This window comes from Talpa europaea (genome assembly GCF_964194135.1).
Source record: "Talpa europaea genome assembly, chromosome: 12".
NCBI classification, from domain to species: domain Eukaryota; kingdom Metazoa; phylum Chordata; class Mammalia; order Eulipotyphla; family Talpidae; genus Talpa; species Talpa europaea.
In genome coordinates this window covers 57,483,909-57,505,811 of record NC_140079.1, presented here as the reverse complement: position 1 = coordinate 57,505,811, position 21,903 = coordinate 57,483,909, and positions in this window count along the sequence as shown.

Below are 21,903 nucleotides of genomic sequence, written 5' to 3'. Positions count from 1 at the left end.
AACTTTACTTCCATGTCATCAATCACAAGTCTATGTATTCTCCACAAATTTTTAACATCATAATTGACTACTTTACACCTGAACTTGATGTTTTATTCATCTCCACATGGATAAGCCACAGATCAACCATGTGTTTATTTTCAAATGTGTCTGCTAGAATTCTATTATGAGCATATAGTATATTGAAATTAACAGCCAGAAGCCATACTGACTCAAAGAAATACAATATGATATTGCTTTTCATTTTCTTAACTTGGGCTGAACACCTCTGGGGAAAGGTTCCAGCTGTTGTGACTCAGAGAGATGCTAGTAAGTGCCAATGACCTACAGGTGGGCACTTTGAGGACTTAGCCACCTGCTTCATCCCCAGGAGCTTCCACCTGGCACCCACTCATTGCTCATCCACCACACCCACAAGAGCATCCTTGCTTGGCTCTGTGAGCAGTAAAGCAGGTGAGCGACAACCTGCAGGTCTTGACACCCAGCTTGTTCAGCCCATGGTGCCTCCCACTTCTTACCTGCAGTACACACCACTTGGCCATATTAATTTCTGTCAGGGGGGGAGATGGTCAGTGAAATCTAAATGGGCTTTTCCTATTTATTGATACAATTTCGTGGCAAGAGCAATTTTCAGAGCTTATTTTCCACTCCATTGAATCCCATGTTACTGCAAATGAATATATTCCTCGGTCAGTGCAATGGCAAAACACAGTTGTAAGTGCTTTATGCTTCATTTGGATAAAGAGTTCAGGATATTACCAAATATAAAAGGAAGTTAAGGGGCATATTTCATTAAAAAGCTGTCTTCCCTGTTAATAAAACCTGATGTTGGTGGTAGATGTGTAAAAACCAGAGCAGGGACTTATGGCTCTGACTGGTATTCAAAGATAGCACAGCAATCCCAGGCCCCATCTGAGGAGGATGCACAGGCAAGTGAAAGCAGCACTCCCTCCAGCCCAGGGGTTGGGGAGAAGAACGGGTATATTCTTCTTCAGGTAATGGCATTGCTACCATTACCAGAAGGTTCTTGATAACTTTGCGAAGGGTAGGACCAATCTGCCTATCATGGGCTGACATGGTGGCTTTAAAAAAACTGCCTTGTGGAGATGCTTTCTGTATTTTCTCTGAGCATTGGACTTAGGAAACAATAGCACCTTTTCATTTCTCCAATGGGAAAATTCAGAAGAGCCCCAAGCAAAATTGGAGAATACAGACTTTTATAAAAACTAGGTCATTCTCAAATTAAGGGCTGCCCAATGTCAAAAGCAAAGGAAGAAATGAACACTCCTTTCTGTATCTGGACCCATAACCTATTTTTTTCTCTGCTCCATCTCTATAGTGAATGATCCACAGCATAACACTCTCCACCAAATTTCACCTAGTTCACACTGAAGCTGGTAGCTCATTTTATTGAGACACCAACCCTTGAGAATAATAGGACTTATGGGCTTTTATAGGTGACACTAAGAATACCTTCCCAATCCAGGATATAAATGCCCCCTTTTATCAGTTGCTGACAGGTAAATTGCATTCCACACTCCACCCTCATTAAATTCCCCTGCAACTTCAAGTCCAGGTCAAAAGTTCTATCCACTGCCTTACCTCCTTGACTTTAGGTAGATTTGTGGGTGTTGCCCTGCCCCTGACCTCCATATTTCTGTTTTCTATCTAGGAGATAAGCTTTTACCCAAATTTCCATTTCTAATGCTAAAGTTACTATATTCCTTCAAACTCATTTTTGTGTCACTAGGAAGGTAAGAAGTTTCTTCACAGGAGGGGCCTCTATAGACCCTGTGTCATCCACATCCTTGCCTTATCTGTTGACACAAAGAAAACAGCTTGAAACACAGGCATGAAGCAACCAGTTGTGGGCCAGGATCAATTATCAGTGCACTAGAAATTGCTATGGAGTTTTTTAAATCCTGAGGCACTTGATTCCAAACTTGGTCGAGCCTGCCTTTTTCCTTGTGCTTATCCTGAATTCTTTCACCAGACTTCATCTTTACACAAATTCTGACTCTGAATATCAAGGCATGCTATGGCCCTGTTTCTGCCCATGCTTTCTATCCAGCTGGAACTTCTCAACTTACCTGGCTTTCGGCTCAGACTCCCAGGACTTGCTATGGCCCTCAGCATGTGTAAACCTTGGACACATTGACCTCAGGTGCAAAATCTGGCTCTGCCACTATTAACTGAGCACCTCCTCTAAATTCTCTGAACCTTACTTTCCTTATTTGTAAAATGGTTATAATAATACCCCTCCTGTAAAGTTGTTTAAGGATGAGATTATTTAAAATGCCTTTAGTAGAAACAGGATACACTTATTTCATCTCCCTTTCCCCTATATTCTACCTAGTCATTGCTTAGTGTTCAAGCATCATTGCTCTTGCTAATTCTGACCTCATTTCTTACTAGTGTTACAATAATTAGAGGAAAAACAGCCAGAATTAACTCTTTGGGGCTCAGGATTTAGTGAGTGTAATTCAAAGTGTGGTAGCTTGGAAACATTCACATTAAAGCCAGCTTGTAACTAGATCTCCTACCGACTTGAATTTAACACCTATGTCCTGGATAATTTATATCCTTACATAGGTGTGATAGTTTGTCATGATGTTTTCTTTTGAGTTTTAGAACAAGGCATTTAAAAGGAACTTCAAAATCATTTTGTCTGAACTAAGAAAATTTTAAAGTTCTTGACTCTCATTTTTTTTAACTTGATCAGCACCTCCACACAAAGCCTTCCCTGCAGAATTCATACAGATGAGTTGACATGGGGTCTTACACATAGTTAGTCCTCAATACAGGTATCCTCCTTTCTTTCCCTGATTATGGTTTTCTTCCTTAAATTAGCCCCTATGTTCTTACTTGAGATGAGCGAAGTGATAAGATCACCAAAGAACTATGGGATATCACTAATATCTTCCAAGGAAGCCCTGTCTGGTATTTGAGTATTTACCAAGTATTCACAAATTTACAAATAAAAATTCATCAATAAAAAATTATGCCCTGTTTTAAAATACACATTTATTGAGCACTTACCAGGTATCAGGCACTGAGCTATTTGCCTGACACTCAAATTCTTGACTGGGGGACTTTTTCTCTGGGGCTTGGGAAACAAAGATTAGGAGATCTCTATTGTGATAAGACAGTAACATGACTGATCTGGGCATCTGGAAAGCTCTCTGTCTTCAGGTGAAGCTCAGAGCTACAACTTGGTTTCTTCTCCAAATCATCAACTATCTTATGTGATGAATCTATTTTCCCAAAGAACTACAATGTGTTAAAAAGCCTCATGAAACATGACATTATTGTGAATGTCATAATGGAGACTGACCTTCATGACAGTGGGTTGAGGTTGGACTGGGATAGGCCACTGGGCATTGACAAAGAAGTCATGAGTAGAGGTGGATGGATTTCTCCTCAGCAAAGGGTAACAAGGCCAGAGTGCTTTTAGAAAAAAATACCAGAAATTAATGATTGCATAGAATTTAGATTCCTTTTTCGTTAAGGGAGACAAAAAATCCTAAACTATATAACAAAAACACTTGAGGGGAAAATGGTAGAAGTGATTTTGTTTTCCTTAAATAGATAGGATTAAAATATTTTCAACTGGTGGAACTTGAGATTTAATAATTAAAGTTAAATTCAGATCTAAGGAAATAAAGTTACATGTGTACAAAGTCTTTAACTAGAAATTCATGCCTGCTACATAATCTTAGTGTTTTGTTTTACTATACTAGATGGTGAACTCTTTGGAAGAGATATTTGGTTTTGTTCAGCTTTTTAAAAGTAGGCAGACTATGGATTTAAGGACAGGCTAGTCGGGAATTTGAATTTTAACTCTGTCATTTGTTGACTACATAAACTTTGGTAGTATCTGTTTCCTCTTTTGCAAACTAGATTATGTAAGCTATCACTTACTATGGATGTTGTGATGATGATTATTTAATTAAGAATATTGTGGTGGTTTCATTAATGTACAGAAGGTGTTGGTACTCAGATACTCAATGAACTGTTTTCCCTTTATCTCCTCTGTTACCAGCACAAAACAAAATATCGTAACAGGTAGAACATACTCAATAAACATGTGACTCCCCCTGCCAGTATCACCTTTCCCCCTTGAATTGTGAGGCATGACTCTGGAACATCACCTCCTTCCTTATTCCTAGAACATTTTCAAGTGTTTTTTAAAGATTTTATTTTGAAGATTTTTTTTTTAAGATTTTATTTATCAAGAAACGGGTACAGGCCAGATGTGCGGGAGGGTGAGTGGATTCACCAGAGACAGAGCAGGGAACAGAACAGGCAGACTGACAAAATACACTGCTGAAGGGAGCAGCGGGTAAGACAGGAGAAGTCTGCTCACCATATGGGTTGCTCTGAGGCCAGCTGGGATTGAACCGGCACTGCAGAAGCTGCGGACAGCTTCACAGCACTGTGCTCAACCTCCTACGTCACCAGGGAGGCCCCTTCAAGTAAATCTTAATTAGATTCACTATATCTTTCCAGTAACCTAATGAAGTTGTTAATGTTATTAACCCCCATGTTGCCAATCAAGAAACTGAGGCACAGAATAGTTCAATAACATCAATATCACATAGTCAGTAAGATGATGGAACCAAAATATCTCCAACATAAGAGCCTATAACATATAAGCATTTTCTTGCTTTCAGGTTCATCCAATTCCAAGCTCATATTTCTTCTACATTACCATACTCCTCCCTCCCACAAAGAAGATTTTCTTCTTATAAATTCCTCATTTGGCTTGAGATATTTTTGATGAAGTTAAACTTTAAGCTCCCAGGGGAAGAACTTCATATTTTGAGTTCTACAAAGCACTTTGGCATGCAGCCACTTTTCAAATTTCTGCTAAATCAGCCAGTACACTCTTAGTGAGAACCAATATTTGGTCTTGAGTTCTGAAAGATTCTGGAACTTGAACTGAAGATCTTGAGCCATGAAGACAGATGGGACACAGAAATTAGCCTAATCAATGACATACAGTTCCCTTAGGCTTCTATTTTTTTCATGGAGAGTGAAGCACCAGTTTAGGTTTTGTGGTATGATGGGGCTTAGCAGTCCAATCAAGGAAAGAGATGAATGCAAAGGCAACTTCCTTCTCATACAAAAACTTCCTTAGAGATAATTGCTTATAAAGTGATAATAATTCATATTTCTTCTGTAAATTGAACATCAAAGTAAGGATCTCGTGCCCATAAAAGTTGACCATTTCCAGCTTAAGGCAAGCTCTAAGAGAGAAGGATTCCTTCTTTATTGTATAAATGCCTAGCACAGAACCAGGCACATTGTAGGTTACTCGATCAGTATTCACTGGATTAAAAATTAAATCAATTTTTCTTCTCATTTTGAAAACTGACTCAAAAACATTCTATTCTTTCCTAGTTGATTCAGTTTGGCTGGCTAAGGCACAGGAAGTGACATACATTGAGCATTACTCTGCATCAAACACAATGCTTTTTGTATATAATGCTATTTTTAATTCTCACTGATAATCTTAAGAGATGACTAGTAATACCACATTTTACATATAAGAAACTGGAACTTAGCAAGATAAGTTAATGAGCCCAAGACAGCACAGATGGAAGCAGTTTCTAAGTCACCAGCTTTTCCACTGCACTTGTGGAGTTCTTTTCATGAAAGCCAAGAAATTGATTTTCATGGTTTGTTTTCTATTCAACAGTTGTTATTAAGTAGATAGGCTGATCAAATTATGATCAATAGTAAGTGTAACATGTTTTAGAACTTGGTATGTACCAGGCACTATTCTAATGCTTTACAGATATTAACACATTTAGTCATTTCAATATACCTATGAGTTTAGTGATATTACTGTTATGATTTTTATGGACAATGGGTAGGAAATTTGGGCACAAACAGCTTGTCTAAGGTTATTAATCTAATAGGCAATGGGTCTCCATTTCATATATGACACTCTCATTTCACTGTCCAAGCTATTAACTAGAGAGGTGTAGCCCTTTATAAACCTCTCAAAAATCCCCCCATATCGGATGCATACCAGATCAGCCCAGGGGTCAGGATTTTCCATTTAATATCAGGCTCCAGATATATGAGAATGGACCAATTTGACTGGAGCTTAACCAGCACCAATCAAACCGCTGGGACTGGAGCCCCACTCCACCTGCTGTTTCTAGTGTTTAGTCATGAAGTCTATCTGATGCAGTCCCTATGCTTCCTTTTCACAGTTATGCAAATATAGGCTCATGAACCATCCAATCTGCTTGGAGCTCCCATGGGTACCAATCAGCTAAAAGGACCAATCAAGTATGTAAGGTGGGCACCCTGGAGATTATTTAAGCCAGTTTCCAAGCAGCTTGCAAAGGAAAGCTTAATGGGAAAGACTGAAAGCCTTGAAGCAGTTGGAGGAGCAGTTAGATTTGTCCAGAAGCTGTAACACTGAACCCTGTCATCTGGCATGAAACTTTTGCAGAGCTGACCTCCCACACTGCCTCCAATGTCACCTGCTGAATGACACCATTAAAACTTTAAGCTCTAAGAGCTGTAACATTGATCCTTGCCTCTGGCACATGTGACACCACCCCCCGGTGTTGCTACTTTTGGTACTGCCCGGCCTAGTGTTCGAAGACCGCTGCTGAGACCTTCAAGACCTTTCTGACCTGAGAATTTTATAACCTGAGAACTTTGTGACCTTCAAGAACTTCAAGATCTCTGTGACTCGAGTCCTTCCAGACCTTCAAACCACAGCTATTGCTTCTGAACCTGCCTGTTACTCTTAACTCTCTCCCAACTTCTCTTCCAAGTTTCTTTTCTTTATCAATAAACCCTGTTGTTGTTGAACCCTAAGCCTGCTTCATGTCCTGCAATTGCAGTAGAAAGTGCATGGATGAGAACCCACCAACTGTGACATTTGACTCCCCCAGCAGTCTTGCATGGTTACAAATGCTGATATTTTAACAAACTTCAGAGAGTCAATGACACAGCTCAGTCCACTGGTATACTATACTGTAAAGTGGTTCAGGATGTGAATCAGACAGAATAGCTAAAATTCCAGAGGCATTAAGTATGGCAGACCTAATTCGCTGAGGAAATAAGATCAGAGTCAGGTGGAGATGAACCAATCAGAGCACAGAAAAATCTCTATTCAATTTCCTCTCCCCACCTCCATAAAAATTCCTCTTGCCCTACCCTGAAAGCTAAATATGAGAGTAATCCTAAACAGGATACTGAAATTTAATTTTCATATTCTAATTTTCATATATATATATATATATATTTGGTAACCATCTAATAAATATGGGGAACAGTATTTTTTCATTCAGTTCTTCAGAGCAACTTGAAGATTTAACCAAATTATACTGGGGATGTGTCTAAAACTATTCCTCCCCACCAAAAAAAAAAAAAAAAACAAAAAAAACCCAAAAAAACAGATAGCAGCTGCTTTTTGAAATCAAGGACATTGACCAGCAGGGGAAGCGCCTGAAATGGAAGAAGTCTATCCTAGGACATAACAGGCACACTTGTCCTTTTTAAGCCATTCCTATTGGGTCAGGCCTCAGGGGCATTCTAAGGAAGGGATTCTTCAAGTCTATTAGCAATGCTAATGGAAAAGGAATTCCCAGAATTCTCTGCCACTAACAGTTAACTCTCCCTGGTCCACAGAGGTTTTGCTCTCCCTTCATTTTCCTTCTGGTCTCTCCCTTCCTTCCTCATCCCTCAACATCATCCCCCCTACTATCAATCCAAGGCAATGCATGCAGAAAACAACATTCTAGGGTTCCCAAAAAGACCCACTAGGATTCCCAAAATGTCTTAATTCCAGGAAATTTTGAGGTTGTAGTCAAGTGAACCAGAGGTTCACAGAAACAGCCTGCTCACTCAGGAAGAAACTTTAGAAATATAATTCCCAGTGAGTAGAACAAGTCAAAGTCTGACAAGTCTACAAACCCAGCCATTTCCTCTTGTCCAGATCCACAAATCTTATTGAATTGAACAGAGAGAAACCCCACTCCTGTACGTATGTAACTATCTGACCTTGCAGTCACTTCATATTTCTGGGTTTTCATTTTTCACCCGTAATGAGGACACTGGATTACTAGGTTAGAGAGATGATTGTAAACTTCTCAAACACTAAGATTCTAAAGTCAAGCACCTAGTTTCACTTTCTTATTCACAGAACTAAGCCATTTTATTTTTTAGCAAAAACATGCCAAAGTATCTCAGCATTAGCAATCATATTCCTGGAAGCACATGGGATTAGATTTACATTTTGCAGTTTTATACTGAATAATGAATGCAATTCTTTGAAAACAGTGATACATTTGGAAAAGGGGTGATCTGGAGGCATGGGTGAAGGAGATATTACTGATTTTGGATGTCCTGGAAGCAAACTGAGAGCTGTCAGCACCTGCAATCAATCAGCAAGTGACCTAAACTTATAATTTATTATTTACTACTGATGTGCATTCAACCTGTTGGCAGCAGGTGCACATAGTTCCTATCTTGAGGAGCAGCTCAGGACAGTGATAAGTAACACTGGTTTATGTCACTGTCTTCAATTCTAACTAAAACATATGCACCAGGTCAATTTAACAAGCACATTGACCAACAACACCCAATTATCTGCACAGAGGGACTTGATGCTGTTGAGAGAGGATAGAGATTTTTCCTGAAGCTTTGCTGAGCTTTACAAGAGATGGTTTATGGGCAGGGAGAGTCAGCTTTGCTGAATGTACAAGATACATGCTACACTAAATACAGGTTTTTTTTTTCTTACCACATTATCAAGGTTGCTTACATAAGTTTGGGAAAATTGCAGAGTTCATTGAGTTAATATCAAGAATTATGAAAGTACTTGAACCTTGGAAGACAACCATAAATACGGTCACTGCGATTCTGAAGTCTAGACGGTATCTCTGCAGTGGTCCTGAGTGTACTATTTGGCATTCCTTTTAATTTCCTTCCAGTTGTAACGAGATAACCAAGGTTTATAATACAGTAAATGTAAAATTAAATGCAGATAATATAATATTCTTGGCAGTACAACTCAAGACACCAGGTTGACACTACCAAATACCATGACCACCTTGAACACATATATGTTATTCAAGGAAATAAAAGCTATAGTAAAATAACTCACTTAGAAAAGTCCATGCAGTTAACTTCAGCATGGACTGGGCAATTTAGCCAATTAAGCACCATTTATCCATTCATTCATTCAACAAACATTCATCAGATGCTTACTATCTGCCAGGTATTGTGCTAGGATCTGAAATAATATACCCCCACATGCACCTAAATTCTACAGGGAAGACACACTAAGCAGACCTATTAATAGACAAAAAAAACTATGTCTCAGGATAACTTGCATACAGAAAACAAGTAAGGAGATGCTATAGGAATAGTTGAGAAAGGCAGTGTTCCTGGCTTATACTATCAAAATAAATTGGATGATTAAGGAGAATATTTAAAGAAATTGCCACGTGTCTGCTGGTCTCCTTATCTAAATCAGAGAAGATGGATACCACTCTTGTGGTCATGAAAGTTAGGATAACACATGGAAAATAGACAGTTTTCATGGGGGGGCAGCAGGATACTCTGGGCTCTGCATCAAATCACCCGAACTCAATTTTGGTTTTACCAATTGTTACCTGTGATTTGACGCAAGCCAACTGATTCAGTTGTTGCTTGTCTCATAAACAAAATGGAATAATGCCTGCTTTACTTATTTCTCCCATGGTGGTGATGAGGAACAAATTAATATGAAATTATTCAGTGGTATGTAAATATGAGGGCAACCCCAGGAATTTCACATCTTATCTCATACCTTCAAGTCACCAGCCATGGAGAAATTACCCCGTTCATTTCCTTCTGGCTTTATAAATAAAATGCCAGGAAGGTAACCTTTGCTAGTGGCAAAATGTAACTTCTGACTTAGAATGTACATGAACTGCAATATGCAAGTGAGAGAGGCATCTTAGGGGCTCTGCACTTCCAAAGTTGGGAAGACATTTATTAGTAAGTTGTTTGACCTCTTGGTAGTTAAATTGCTTTCAGTGATCAAGTTACATAAAGAAATAATTGGCAGGGGCCTCCCTGGTGGCACAACTAGTTAAGATGCAACCTATGAAGCTGTCTGCAGCCTCTGTAGTATGAGTTTGATCCCTGGCTGGCAAGGGAGCAACCCCATGGCACAGCAGACCTCTACTGACTTGCCCGCTGTTCCCCTCTGCAGTGTACTTCAGTCAATCTACCTGTTCTGTTCCCCACTCTGTCTCTGGTGAATCCTCTCACCTCCCATACCTCTGGCCTGTATCCCAGCTCTTATATGCATAAATAACTAAATCTTAAAAAAAAAAAGAAATAATGGGTAAATAAAAAGATTGTCTCATTATGCAAAGTGAAAAGCAATCTGCTTCAGAAAGGTAAATCATGTGGAAAAGTTTGCTGAACAGACTCTGTCTCCAATTAAGCTTCCATTACAGAGATGCGCTTTAGCTGAAAATCCACTCTCCAGAATGGCTTAGATTTCAAGGGACATATTATCAACATGATAATAATGAATCTGTGCCTTTTTTTTTTAAAGATTTATTTATTTATACAAGAACTGGGGTATAGGTCAGAGGCACAGGATGGTGAGAGAATTCACCAGAGAGATATGGCAGCAGAACAGGCAGACTCCCGAAGACACCGCTGAGGGGAGCAGCAGGTGAGACAGGAGAGGTCTGCTGCACCATGTGGGATTCTCCCTGATGGGCCAGGAATCAAACCCGCGCTGCAGATGCTACGGACAGCTTCAGAGTGCAGCACTCAACCCGCTCCGCCACCAGGTAGGCCCCGTGCCTTTTATCTATAATTCATTTTCCCAAGGAATTCATTCTGGCTTTTCATTCAAACTGGTTGGGAGAATAAAGGTAGAGAGGCTTTCTCTAAACTTTTATACAGAACCATCAGAAGAGAAAAACCCTACAGAGTTTACCTGGAGAACCAGGTTAGGAATTGAAGCCAGGTTCTAAGTGTTTCCTCACCAGTTTTTCTGGTTAGCTTCATTTAAGTAACCACAGGTATTTCGTGTGATATCAGAGTTACACATAACAGAGAAGCTGATTTGGACTGAGTCAACACAGACACTGGGAAAAAAGCATCAAAATAAATATTGAGCAAATACACAAATTAACTAAATCCTGGGGCATCTAGCACAATCATAAAGATTGTGACTGTGCCCTAATACCTCCTTTTCCACAAGGAAAATCAACAATATATTAATACCATTTCTTGAATTTGAAGATGACAATAAAGACATCCCATTATCTTTACCTTTCCCTACCACTAAGGGAAAAAAAAATGCTTCCTATGACACATTGCTTTTTAACATTGAACACAGAACCTACCTTGATTTTAGAGTTGTTAAATATGGGAGAAATATGTTTTAGATTGGTGACTTTGTTGATTTTAGCACATCCCTAAAGAGGACACGGGAAACATAGGGAAATCTCAGGATATTGTGTAGCTGATATAACAAAATGAGTCTTCTCTATGAGAAAATCCTGGACCCTAGAAAAAAGGGGGGCTTAAGGGTAGATAACAAAGCATCCTGAAAAATATTACAGGATAGAGGCTGGGCACACAACACAGGGATCTACTCCACAAATCTGGAAACCCAAAATTAGTGGGAGTCCCTATAAACTTAGAGGAAGGAATTTCAGGAGCAGAAAGATATGTTATTCCACACAGCAGGCAGACTGCATAGGAACTCATTACCCCTAGGGATATCACAGACTAAAAAGAGATAATTTGCTTCAAAAGGGGTTTTAGATAAATTCATGGATGATAGATCCATAATGGAGTCCATCCTCTACACACTTAAATACTCTTATTAAGTCATCACTTCAGTTTTTTCCCCCTGCACTAAATAATAGTGTGTTCTCTAGCTTTCTCTAATAGTCCCCCATTTTCCAATCCTTCAATTTTATCTGTCCTCCTTAAAATCAGTGGTCCCATTTAATGAGTTTTCCCCAGTTAAATGAGTCCCTGGAATCATCATCATGGAAAGTTCAAGGCTAAGATCATCTCTAGGCACTCTCAAAGTTTAAACCTCAATGAGAGCAGGGAGTTATCTTTGAAACATCCCTGGATTCAGCAGCAGTGACCAGGATACATTTCCGTTGGATGGATGAGTGAACAAATGCATGAATATGTATAATGTCAGTTCTCTGGAACTCTTGTTGAGACCTGGGATGCCTAGGTGTGTCCCTGTGTGTTGTATGTATTGTTTATGTCTGGTGGCAGATGTTGGGGGCAGGAAATTGGGATGGGAGAAGAAGTGAAGTGAGACCTGGGTCAGTTGCAAAATGCTATGGATACCCAAGTTTGGTTACAACTCTAACTACAATTGATCTAAGGAGATCCTTAGGGAATATGAGCATCACCCAGAGTTCCAAAGTCAGGTGTCTATTCTTGCCACAGGACTCGAGACAAAAGAATAGACTAGTTGGACAGGTAGGAATGTTACACACATACACTGAGTTGTTTGTTTTTGCAGGGGTGGAGAGGGGTTAATTCTTCCTGCTGCTGTCCATGGTGGATGAGGGATCAGCCAACCAATACCTGGAGGTGGGGACAGTTCATTGAGCTGTCTCCTTATCCTCGGTATTTCTAATTTAGAGAGAGAGTCAGGAGTTATACAATGCTGCAAGGCCCAAAATGAGAAATTAGTAGCAGGGGCAAATAGTTAAAAACACCAAAAGAAAACAGACTTAGAATACTGATTTCACTTTCTCATGGAGTAGAGGGCTACCCTCTTGTTCACAGATATGGGGTGTAGCTGGATTCTCATAATTAGAAAGACCACCATTAACCAGAGATAGCTCTGCTGACCTGGATAGAGTCATCCGACATGTCTGAACTCTAATCTATTAGTACCAAGGTGTGGCCTGGCAAAAAGAGCAGTGGTATCATTTAGAACACACGTAAGAAAAAAGGAACTCCAGGATCATGCCCCTTTGACCCCCATACTCAGCAGTCTAGATTCCTGCTGATGGGGAAATACTGAAGGGAAAAATAATTATTCATATACATATATACTTTTAGATCTACACATCTATATCTGTATATTTATTTCTTCACAGCGATTTTATAATATCCTTTTGAGACAAGTTCTAAAACCTTGCTTTGACAACAAAAGCTCCTTTAAGAACATTCATCTTTTCCCCAATGACCTGAGTTTGCACTCATCATTGTGTTCTTTATATACCATATTTATGGAAATGACAACATATAAGAATGAGATGTTTTATGGCTGGTAATCTCTGTCTTATTACATGGGATTTATGATACCAGAGGGGCAGCCCTCTCCACTGGCCTTGAGCCTGATGTCAACGCTTTATCCATTTTCCTTCTCCCTTGTTAAGGAATTGATGACTCATTTTATTTTGCATTTTCTATTGATTTTTGTTTTCCTTCTGCAATATTTACTAAGTATTAAAAATAGAGAAATCTGGCTTGAGTGCATCTTTTGTGATGTGTTTGGGCACCTATATGCATATGTCTTTGTGACTGTCCCTACACATCTGTGATCTGTGTCTGTGTGTGATTAGGTCTATGTAGGGCCACACACGGACAAATCCCAGTCTCATGTAAACAGCATTCTATTTCCCCTAAGTTCCCATCCCATCTGCTGTGCAGCTGAGCAGGTCTGCATTCTTCAGGAAGCACAGAGTGGCCACCTCCTGCAGCACACACCAGTGTGCTGTTTGTGAGTTTCTTGAACCTTCCTCATTAGTTAATTCCATTTACCCTCACAGGCATTTTGCCTTCACGCTCACTCATTGAATATCCTTCTTGATACCAGTTTATCTTCTCTGGGGCAATGGCAGATCATGGGGCATCCTCAAACACTTAGACAAGGGGACTGTCTACCACTAGGGATAAAGAGCTAGGGCCTCCACCCAGTAGACCAGTAGTCATATTTATGAAACACCCTTCAAATTTAGTGTGGAGAGGAGATGAAAAAATGTGGACCACTTGAGATCTGGGTTCTAAATTCTTCCATTGACAATCTCTTTAGGGATAATAATGAATTTTCTACTGGTATAACGCTGTGTTTTATATTCTCAGATAGCTTCCACAGTTACTACTATACTAGTATAAAATGGCATTTTTCAGCCCCCAGTTTCTGCATCTGTATATTGTTACATGTTACAGATGAAGAAATTCAAGAGAAATTCAAGAGTAGCGTAATTTGAATACCTGGCACAAGAGAAATATTGAAGAACAATGGCGGAGTATGGATTCAAGACCAGTCAAATACAGCAGCACAAAATGACATACAGGAACATGGCAGCTGGAGTCTAATACCCTCGGATGCCACAGTTGCCTTTCTCCCTTCCTCCCCCATGGGAGGTATCTGATCTTCGGCTACCTCATAGGTCAATCACTAGTGAGGGTAGCTTCTAACTCATCTGAGCTGGTAAAATGACTGAATGAGGTAATGAATGGCAAACCCTAAAAAAGAGTACCAGTTCAGAGCTAATTTACAATAATAGTTGATATTTTATTCTTATATTTTATATTATTATTCTCAAAAGTAACTGTTGAACATTTCACATTGACCCACATGGCTTATTTTGGTAAAGTGCATAGAAATTGCAGATTACCCAGAAGAAGTGAAAGGATAATTTTTCTCTGTGATAAATAAACTTAGTGTAAGGTTTTTATGAGCTAAAAATGTTTAATAAAAGGTAATAAAAAATTCACCAAATCAATTACTACCAGGGGCTATAAAAATTAAAGGAATATATTTAATTACATTCATAAGCTTCTAAAATCTAAAGGTTATAAGGGTCTAACCTTCCTTGCATACTCTTAAATATTAATCCTGGTTGTATTCTATATTCCAAACAGTGATGATCCAAGCATTTTACTCTGCTTTCATGAACTGTCTTGCTCTGTCCTACTATGTGGAACATCTTTACCTTATGATTAGCATTATCCATCTTTAGAGGACAAATTAAGTTTCTAGGAAAATAAAGACCAAAATATTTACCCGATTTAGACCATGCTTCAGTTAGTTTCTGCTATTCAATCAACCACCCAAAACTTAAAGACTAGAAATATCACCATTTATTTAACTCATAACTCTACTCCATAGTTCTTTGACTTGGGATACAGTAGGCTCAGCTAACTTCAGCCTGGGGTTGCTACATTATTCTCAAATGCATGATTTATTTACCTGCCTCAATTCTCACAGTGGCCAGGGGATACAAATGGAAAGCTGGTAAATGTTTCTGAATGAATTAATGAATAAATGAATGAAGTTATCTACAGTTGGTTCTTTTTGGATACTCTCTTGGGGGTTTTCTCTTGGAGAATCATAAAGCAATTAATTTATGTTCCTCTAGCAACTTCTCAATGCTCCTTACTTCTCAGGTTGATCTAGTACATTCAGCCTTCAGCCTACCCATTAGACACAGTCCCAGTCCTGCCTCTCAGGTTGCTATGCCAAGGAAGCCACATAATTTCTCTGAAATCCTTCCTCCTTTCTCTTTAAGATTCCCATTCTTTCAAAGCTCAAAGAAAAAGAGGAAGTCACATTGATGGGAGGAACTACAAAGTCACATTGTAAGGGCATTCTGGTGGTGGTGGGGTCACTGAGGCCATATTTACAGGCAACCACTGGTCACAATTTATGGATCTCAAAGGGCATCAGGTTATCTAAGTTGCCTAGGTAGCATAAAAATGTTGCTTTATAAGAAAGGGCAGGACACCTATTTTTGAATACTCTTCTTTCTATTAAAAAAATGCTCCTGGGTGTCAGCACATCCCAACCTGAAATAGATGCCTCAGTGCCAGTCCAACAGCCTTTATGTGCTTCAGAATCTGTCCATCACTGACTGAAGTGTGTGACAGACATAATCCAAAGGGGAAATCTCAAGACTAAAACAGTCATCTGTCACTTCTGACAGAGGATGGCATATGTGCTGGAAGAGGGGGTAGGCATAAGCTGGAGATGGTGACCTAGGGAGATAGCTTCTTGGGGTCTCCATCCTTGCTCTGTAGGGGAAGCTGGGCAGGGAGTCTAGAATCTTGCAAAGAATGTGAGAAATTAGAGACCTCATTCTGTTAAAGTTGGCTTTAAATGAGTTTTCTTAAACAGTGGACTAGACATTGTCGGTGATAGGATTAGTACCCTCTTTAGATAAATGGAGTTGCAGATAATAATCGGTGCCCCCCTTAGAATCTAAAAATAACTAGACTATCAGTTGATTCCTATACTTCCAACAAGGTAAAGGAAAGTTGTAGTAGAAGTGTCAAGTGACCAAATCCAAATTATCTGTACTTCTTAGTTTCTGAAAGAAATTCTGACTTGTCCAATTTTAATTTTCCATAGTCAGTCACAGAGTTCTGTACTATCAACTTCCTAGAGTGTATTAGCCTCACTCCCTTCTGTCCACCCTGTGGTCATGCTCCTGCCTTATTTCAAGCCCTCAGAGCAGCTGCTAAGATTCCTAATTGAGCTTCCAACCTCCAGGCCTAACTGTTTCCTATCAATTCTGCTTTCTTTATAAAATATAGTCTGACCATGTCACTGTTACTATTTTCAGGTTCTACATCGCTCTTATGATCATGTTCAGATATTTTGGCTATGTCCTCTCCTCTTTCTCAGTTCTGCCACCTCCACACACACACCTCTCTTCCTCCCACCCACCCTTCACCAAACACCTTCAAAACAGTCATTCGAAACTACTGTGGTTCCTTAAAATATAACAGATTGCTTTAGGCTTCCAAGGCTTTGCACATATTGTTCCCTCTTCCAGGAAAACACTCTCTCTCCGCCCCCACGTCATCTAAGACTTACTCATTCTTCTAAATTCAGCACAAGCATTACCTCTTCCAAGAAACCTTTCTCCAACTTCCTAATCTGATATAGACGCTTCTTGCATAGGTTTGCTACCTTTGTCACAGCTTTTGCCACATTATGCTGATATGAGTGATGTATTATTCTGTCTGCCGCTGCTCTATGAGATTGGGTTTTATTCAACTTTCCCGGTGTCTTGCACAAAGGTAAAGCTAGCTGAATGCTTTGTCTTTGTGAATGAATGAACAGATGAATGAGTGAAGTTATCTGTACGTCTCTCCATTTGGACACTGAGTAGTCAAGGGTTCTCACTTGGAGAACTACATGGTGATTGATTTATATGTTGCCAACAATTGCCCATCATTTCCTACCTCTTGCATTTCTCCAGTTCATTCTGCCTCTTAGGCAGATACATGACTTCCCAAATCATTCATCCCTTACCTTGAAAACATCCATTCCTTCATTGTCATGATATTAAAAAAGAGAGAAAGAAAATAGGCAGGTAATATCATTTACAAGAAAGTGGCAATAGCTAAAAAGAACACCCCCTTCCAATTGTATAGTACTTTACAGCTTATGAAACTTTCTTCTTTATTACCTTTTCCTTTTTAGTAATCCCTGTGGAGTGGACCACACAGGTACTCTCATTTCATTTTGTAGCTGGGGAAACTTCAGCTTGCAGAAGCTTGTAACTTTGTAACTTTGTAATAAGCAGAACTTCAACTCAGATTCCTTATATTTTTTTGCATTTCATTTTTCAAAAGATTATGCTTGGATAAATAAGACAAGCCTTAAACCTAAAAGGAAAGCTTTACTAATTATGGACAAAGAGCACAGGCAAAAAAGACCTTTCTAAATCTACCAAATAACGTATTTAGGGTGGTAACTCCCCCCCCCCCCCATTACCTAGACTATAATCATTTGCCCTACACCAACCATGTATGACTTCATAGACAACCACCAGTACCCATCAAAAGAAGGTAAGCTCTTTCAGGGCAGGAAAGACGGTGTATCATTTCTTAGTCACCTGCCTACATCACACCCCTACCACCATGCTCCAATATCACTGGCAGATCTGGTTACACTCAGTATCTAAATCCTTTACTTACTGACTCACCACCACCACCATTCATTTTGAAAAGAAATTTATGACATTTCTACAAATGATTGTTGAAAGACTGAGGTGGGATGATCCTCTAATTCTGGGGTCTGGTACCTTTGTGGGTTCCACTTCTCTGAGCAAAAAGATAATGGCTGCAGCTAATGGCTTCTGTGTCATTGTTGCTCATGTATTTGTGTTTGCTTGTTTATAATTTCTCAAGATCCCAATGCAAAATAGGTACTCAAACTTGAGATGGACTACATTGTGCAGAATGTTTATTAAGAAAGCCCTTGAAGGGGCCTCCCTGGTGGTGCAAGGGGTGAAGACACAACACTATGAAGCTATCCACAGCCACGGAAGCAGGAGTTCGATCCCTGGCCAGGGAGGTGACCCACATGGCACAGTAGACCTATCCTGTCTCCCTGGCTGCTCCCCTCAGCAGTGTGTTTCAATCAATCTAACTGTTCTGTTCCCCAATCTGTCTCTGGGGAATCCTCTCACCCCCAACACCTCTGGCCTGTACCCCAATTCTTGTATGTATAAATAAATAAATCTTTTTTAAAAAAGTCCTTGGAATAACAACGGTGCAAAGGAGGGATGCAAGCTACACTGGGAGAAGGAGAAACTGAGCTTCATAGTGGACTGAACAGCAGCCTCAGACAGCTCTACAGTAGAGCTCTGCAACAAAGATGACCCATCAGTTACCCCACATAGTGCTGAGATAGCTCTGCCTTTAGATGGTTTCTTTAATCCTGGACGTGGAATATCTCAGAAAAATGCTACCTTGTGGAAACAGGTTTTCTGCAGCTCAGGCAATCTCTGAAGATACTGAGAGCTGAAAAGTGTTCACAGCACTTTCGGCTACTTGTGTAACCAGTGACCCCTTAAAGAAAATCTGGAGGGCCTATGTCCATGTTCTGTACAGTCCAGTCCTTGGGTCAACTTTGCATATGCTTCTATGCAATAGCCTTTCCAGCAATTCTCTAGGCCTTTCTTCCTGCAGGGAACTTAGAAGGAAAGTTTACTTGCAGATCCAGTGAAAGAGTGAGGCCTGCAAGAAAACTGGGGCACATCTTTTAAAGTGGCTCCTTAAATTCTGCCCCCTAGGTGTTTCAATCTTTCATTTTGGACAGTTTTATTAATTTATAATCTACACTCCACAAAGCACAACCTTTAAAAGTACATCTTAGAGAATTTATGCTTCAAGTTTTGTATGGACATGTGTTTTAATTTTTCTTGGACCAAGAGTGGAATTTTCTTCTTGTACTCGATCCCAGATACACATGTACAGCTATACTATACAATGAATTTGTTGCAGACCTATGCAATCTTACAGTTTATCAGGCATGACCAAACTCAGATCCTGGTGTAAAGTTCTAGATGCATGATCACTTGATATTCCCTGATCTCTCTTTCTGTTTGTCTCTACCAGGGTCCAGCAGCACATCAGATATTTTTTTCCCCCAAAGGAATATAATTCTTCACTGCAGATAGCATGGCCCTACGCTATAACCCCAGCATTCCCAGTGATCCTATTAAAACTTGCCATAAGCTCCACAGGGCATCCCATCACTTATATCTCTTAATCTGATATTAGAAATACATTATATTGCTTAAGCCATGTGTCAGACTGCTTGGTCTATGGTCAGGACCACAGAAATCCCCTTCCCTATTCAAAGCCACAGCCTTTTGTACCACCTGATATATGAACGAAGCATGTGTGAAATAGGCTTCTTCTAGAGCTTGCTTTGTTCTTTGTGATGGGAGGATTCGATGAAATGATTTGCATTTATTTTGGAGACAATGTCCTACAATATCTCTGATCACTGGACTTTTACAAATTTCACTGATATTGTAGGCCCTTGAATATTCATGGAGCTTATCTTCCAACCTCTCAAGAGCATTTGTCTCACCAAAGCCTCCAACACACAAGTCACTTCTTGCTTATTCAACCCGATTAGCATAGTCTTTGATAGTGTATATCAATGTGATGTTCTTTTGGAAGTCCAGATGACCCAAATCTCTTTGGACTGTACTATGACAGAAGACAGAAGAATTAACATAGCCCTGGGGGTAAAATGCAAATATTGCTGTCTAATACATAGAAATGCAAACTGTTACTAATCTTCTTTTCCAGCAGGGATAGGAAACCAAACATTCACAAAATCCATGCTCATACTCCATGTACCTGAGGCCATGTTAACACTTTAGCAAGAGCTACCTCATTTGACATGGCAATTACATAAAGGATTATGACATGGTTAAATGTGTGGTAGGGTCAGTCTGGTTTTTCTATAGGTACCAGACTGGTAATTTGAATGGATATAAGACAGGAACCTCCACTCTTGATTTCTTTAGATCCTTAATGAAAGCACTAACTTCTGTTCTCCCCACCCCTGGGATTCAATATTCTTTTAACTTAATATCTTGTCTGGTTTAAACACTTTCACTTTACCTTTCCTATTATTATAGATAAATCTTTTATTTTTAAAGATTTATTTATTTATGCATATAAGAACTGGGGTACAGGCCAGAGTTGTGGTATAGGGGGGTGAGAAGATTCACCAGAGACAGAGTGGGGAACAGAACAGGCAGATTGACTGAAATACACTGCTGGGGGGAGCAGTGGGCAAGACAGGAGAGGTCTGCTGCGCCATGTGGGGAGCTCCCTGGCCGGGAATCAAACTCATGCTGCAGTGGCTGCTGATAGCTTCATTGGTTGCGTCTTAACCCCTTGTGCCACCAGGGAGACCCTTATTATAGATAAATCTTATGCCACTGTTTGAGGACCCAGTGTGGCAGTGGTTGCACCGACTACTAAGTAATTCTAGACCAATTACAATTCTGGTGACCAGCAGAATTAACCACAGGTTAATTCTGAAACCCAAGGAATTAAAAAGCTAGCATTTGTGAAAGTCCATGTTTTACTTGGGCGCTGTAAGTCTCTATCTTCACAGTGGAACCACAAAAATTATTCCTCTTTCCAGATTTCAGTGTTAACCTCAACATTATGTCCAATAGTCCTTGAATCAGCCAGGTAATTCCCTTTCACAATGTCCCTGAGTAAATTTCTAGACATCCCTTTGGGGAGGAATGGAAGGAATAATTACTGTATACTTTGCCATGGGGTTGTAGTCTTTCATCCCAGAGGCTGTTTCCTCTTCAATCAGTGAGTCCAGGATCCAAAAGTAGGCTTGGGCCCAGAAAATAGGCAAAGAACCATGACTTTTTATTGGGGTGACTTGATAATTCCTCCTTGATTTCCTCTGATGGTACAAGGTGAGTAATACCTCTGTAGAATGCACATCTACTCTGCCCCTAAGGATGCCACAGGCTGTTAACAATTCATAGCTCTCTGCAGATCACAACTTCTTGGCTGTCATTCCAACCTGGCTGTTCTTTGTGAAAATTACATTCACCTGGCTTCTGACTGTTAAGTACTACCACCTGGCCTCAATTTTTTTGGGGATCCAATCATCCTGCTGCCATCAGTGAGCTTTGTTCTGTGATGGTTTCTGCTATCATTATCCATGACCTACAAACAAAAGCCATCACTGAACTTCTTTATGCTGGTGACCCTCTCATCAGAGTTTCCCTTGTGGTCTTGGTAAACTGCATGTCCTCTTATTAGGGGGAAATGATGTCTTGAGCTAATTCCATGCAGGCTTTGTGGACTCCACCCCCACTCCAGACCAAAGCCATCAAGACATTGGGAAAGACAAATCCCATCACCACCAAAGGGAAGGTGGCTGGGACCTGAGGGTGGAGTTAAGCAGCCAGGTTTGGTATAAAAACCAGATATGTGGGCCTTAGGGTCTCTCTCGCTCTCGCTCTCGCTCTGTCACTCACCTCCTGGCTTCACGGATTCTGGCTTGTGGCCAGCTCTCAGAGTGCCATTTGGGTTTCCAGATCAGCGGATCGGGTAGGACGCATTTAAAACTTTGTCTCC